Here is a 4,603-nt window from a genome sequence, read left to right on the forward strand (position 1 = left end):
CACTCCGTACCCACCGAGGAGAATCTACCAAATGGTACTCCTACACCGCAACATCTAACCGGAAATTTTATTGCCAAGTCCGCCTTCATCCAATTAGTTGAGAGGAGCCAATTTGGGGGGATGCCTAGTGAGGACCCTCATTCTCATATGGAAACCTTTTGCGACTATTGTGATGCTATCTCTCAAACGGGCGTGACTCAAGACCAAATTAGATGGGTCTTATTTCCTTTTTCTTTAATCGGCACCGCGAAGCAATGGTTGAAGGGCCTTGATAAGGCCACCCTTGGAATAGATTCTTGGAAGAAGTTAGCTCTAGCTTTCTACAAAAAATTCTACCCACCGGAAAAGACTAACATGCTAAGAGCTCAAATTACGGGTTTTAAGCAAAGGGATGAAGAGTCTTTGTATGAAGCTTGGGAGCGGTTTAAGGGAATTTGTCGCTCATGTCCTCACCATGGACTTAGCGAATGGTTTTTGGTACAACAATTTTGGAATGGTTTATATGAAGATTCTAGGAACATTCTCAATATGGGATCGAATGGAATGTTCACCGAAGTTGATGACAATCAAACATGGAACAAGATTGAGGAAATGGCGGTCCATAACTCACAATATAGTAGACCTCACAAGGCTACTAGAGGAGGAAAGCATGAAGTGGACTCCGTTACTCAATTGGGTGCTCAACTTAGTGCTCACATTGACACAATCAACTTGAAGTTTGAACAAGCTATGGCTATACTTGAGGAAAACTCAAAATCATCAAAGCATCATGTTAATGCCATGACGGCATCCTCATCAATCCCAAGTGGGATATGTGAGAATTGTGGAACTTTGGGACATGACCAAGGTGAATGTAGGGGAACAAATGAACAAGTGAATGCTTTCCAAGCATACAAGAGTGGTACCCCTTATTCCAACTTTTACAATGAAAACACCAAATTCCATCCAAATCTCTCATACAAAAGCCAAAATGTTCAAAACCCTCAAACAACATACACTCCACCACCCATGAGAAACCAAAATCAAAGACCCTTTTACAATCAAAACCAAGGTTACCAAAATCAAAATCCATACAATCACCAAAATGACCAAGGTTTCAATGTCCAAAAAGCGGTCCTCCAAATGCAAAAGAATCAACAAGAATTTTTCACTCAAATGCAAAAAGATAGCCAAGCAAAGGAAACCACCATCAACAACATTCTAGCTCACACCAAGATGTTGGAAACACAATTGACTCAACTAGCATCTTCAAGCTCACAAAGACAAAAGGGGCAATTACCACCTCAAAGTAATCCCCCTAGACATGAAACGGTTAGTGCCATTCACTTGAGAATTGGTACAAGGTATGAAGCACCGAAGAAGCAAGTTGAGGATGAAGTTGTGGAAGCTAGTGAAAAGGAAGAAATTGTGCAAAACTCCAAAGATGGAGAATCATCAAAAGAAGAAAGTTCAAAGAAAAATGAAGACAAGGCCAAGGAGAAGGAGCCCATTGTGATTAGACTTCCTTTTCCAAGTCGTCAAGCCAAGCCCAAATTTGATGATCAACTTGGAAAGTTCATGGAAATTGTGAAGAATTTGGAAGTCTCAATTCCTTTCACGGAATTAATCAATCACGTGCCGGCCTATGCGAAATACATGAAAGATATCCTCACAAAGAAGAAGTCGATCCGGAAGCTTGAGACTCTCGCCTTCACTAAGGTGAGTAGTGCAATACTTCAAGGGAGTTCACCTCCAAAGTTAAAGGATCCGGGAAGCTTCTCAATACCGTGTACCATTGGCGACACGACGATCAACAAAGCCTTATGTGATCTAGGGGCTAGTGTGAGTGTCATGCCGTACTCGATGAGTAAAAGGTTGGGGATGGGAGAGCTTAAATGCACCAATATCACACTCCAAATGGCCGATAGATCGACGAAGACACCATTAGGGATATGGGAAGATGTCCCCGTGCGAATTGGGAAGTTTTTCATCCCGGTGGACTTTGTCATTGTTGATATGGAGGAAGATTCCAACATTCCAATCATCCTAGGAAGACCTTTCCTACACACCGCGGGTGCGGTAATTGATGTGAAACATGGTGAGCTCACTCTAGAAGTGGGAGATGAAAGCATAACTTTTAATCTTGACAAGACTATGAGAGCTCCTCGTTTGCATGAACCATGTTTCATGATTGATCATTATAGCCGAAAGAATGAAAGGAAGAAATCGGAACTCCAATGGAAGAAGAAAATTGAAGATGCTCCATTCAAAGAGCAAGTGAATTGTGACAAGGAGAGCTTGCAAAGCTCATCAAAATCAATCAAGGAAGAAGAGGATGGCCTCATTGGCCAAGAGAAGAAATTGGGAGAGTTGTCTCCGTCTAAGCAAGAGATTTTCAATGATCAACTTAATGAAGTTTGTGGTCTTTAGGACGACGAATTTGAAGGGATTTTTAATCCCTACATTGGTAATGCCATCGATCAAGACCAACAACAAAGGCCAAAGTCTATTGAAGACCTCTACCATGATAATGAACAAGCCTTCGATTACTTCTTCAAGGTGTTGAGCAACATCAACAACACCTTGGACATGCCCCCTTGACATCTCATCAAGAATGAGAGTTTGGTGGAGTCCTCCCTAAACCACCACTTGTAAATATTTCTAACTCCTTAACTTACATTTCAATTCTTGTATTGCATTTTTGTCATCTTTGGATTTTTATTTACTTTGATCAAAATGATTGTCATGTTGGAGAGAAGTGAGGGAGGGACTAACAATTTCAATTGATGTGTAGTGCTTTACCTTAGTGTGGGGATGACAATTGCCTAGGCTATCCATGCCTTAGTAGTGCCCCCACAATGAAGAACACAAGACTTGAAGAAAGAATGGAAGAATGATAAGGGAAATGCGTTGTGCACGGATGGAACTGAATCCGTGTACACAGGGGAAGAATCCGAGCGGATTCCACAGAATCCGCCCGTCTTAAAGAATCCGAGCGTATTGCAGAAAAGACGCCCGTCCTGAACTGAGCTGAATTTTGAAAATTTCTTAACTGTGACTGAATCCGGGCGTCCTGAGAAAGAATCCGCCCGTCTTGAAGAATACGGCCGTCTTGAAAAAAAGACGTCCGTCTTTGCAGCTGAGGAAAACAAGCAAAATTTTCTGGACTGAAATCCGTCCGTCTTTAAGCAAATCCGCCCGTCCCGTGTTCAGCAAATCCGAGCGTCTTCATCAGAATCCGCCCGTCTTTAGGCGAGTTTTGCAAAGCCAGAAAGAGCGAGAATCCGCACGGATTGGGCGAGAATCCGCACGGATTGCCCCTGCAGATTCGAAAATTTTGGTCTCTTTAAAACCCCTCCCACCTTCATTCATTCATTCATTCATTCATAAACACTACCCACAACATCAAAACCCTCATCCTCTCCATCACAAAAACAAAAACCCTCAACAACATTCACCAAAAACAAATCAAACCATCCTTCCAACAACAAATCAATCACTCCTTCTTCAACAAAAATCAAAACCAAGCACAAAATCTTCAACCTTTGAGTCGATTTTTGATTTCATAAAGGCAGAGCCTTTCACCTTCAAATCGATTTGGGTACACTACAAATTGAAGATTTTTCATTCTTTTCTTGGTTAGTTCATCAATGGCAAGGACTAAGGGAGCAACAAAGGCAACAAAGGCACCAAAGGCTAAGGCATTCTCACAAAGGCAAAAGGCTCTTCAAACAAAGAAAGCATTGGCTATGGTGGTAGCAACACCAAACTTGGAAGTGCAACAACAACAACAACCTTCTATGGGAGCAACAACACCTTCTACTCTGGTAATTGATCAACTTTTGCATTATCCGGAGGTAACTTTTATTTCCGATACCCATAGAAATACCTTTGTCAAGTTTGCTATGAAGTCATTACAATCCACCAAATTCATATGTGAAGATACCTTAGAAAAATTGGGTGTTCTTGAGCAAACTATAGCCTTTTTCAATGCCATGGGGTTGAAGAAATTGTTTGAAACAAAGGAGTTGACATACCCCTCCCTTACCTTGGAATTTTTAAGTTCTTTGAAAGTCACCAAAGTTGAGAATAGGGAGAATCTCGAGTTTCGTCTAGCTAATGTTAGTAGACGCATTACCTTTAGGGAATTGAGTGAAATTTTGGGCCTTAGTGATGAACCAAGTTATTTTAAGAATTATGGAAAGTATGACCCCGAACCTCTTTGGGAGGCAATCTCCGGGAAGAAATTTGAGGATTTTCATGCGAGTCGTGCTCTTTTGGTCCACCATCCGGGCATAAGAGTATGGCACAAGGTCGTGGGTAACACCATAATTGCTAGGAAAGATACCAACCATTTCACAAAACTTGATTTTATTCTCCTTGAATCGGCTTTGAACATCGGAAGAGTACACACCAAGCCTTACAATTCTTTGAGGCTCTTGGTAGATAGATGGCTCAACATTGATTGTGGGAAGAAGGGCACAACCGTTATTGTCAATGGCGGCCTAGTCACTATCCTAGCCAAGCACTTTGATCCTAACTTCAATAAGGATAACAAGTACAAAGCAAAGGAGGGTGGCCATCTTGTTGATATGAACACTATGATACACAAGTTCAAGTGGGT

General features: G+C 41.7%; 1 non-coding gene across 1 annotated transcript; it reads right to left on the reverse strand.

Moving 5' to 3' along the window:
* Positions 1-354: 354 nt before the first annotated feature.
* On the reverse strand, positions 355-461 carry LOC141603025 (small nucleolar RNA R71). Its single transcript, XR_012524925.1, has one exon. It is a non-coding gene; the product is annotated as a small nucleolar RNA R71 (small nucleolar RNA).
* Positions 462-4,603: the final 4,142 nt, after the last annotated feature.

The sequence above is a fragment of the Silene latifolia genome, chromosome 9 (assembly GCF_048544455.1).
Source record: "Silene latifolia isolate original U9 population chromosome 9, ASM4854445v1, whole genome shotgun sequence".
Lineage (NCBI taxonomy): Eukaryota > Viridiplantae > Streptophyta > Magnoliopsida > Caryophyllales > Caryophyllaceae > Silene > Silene latifolia.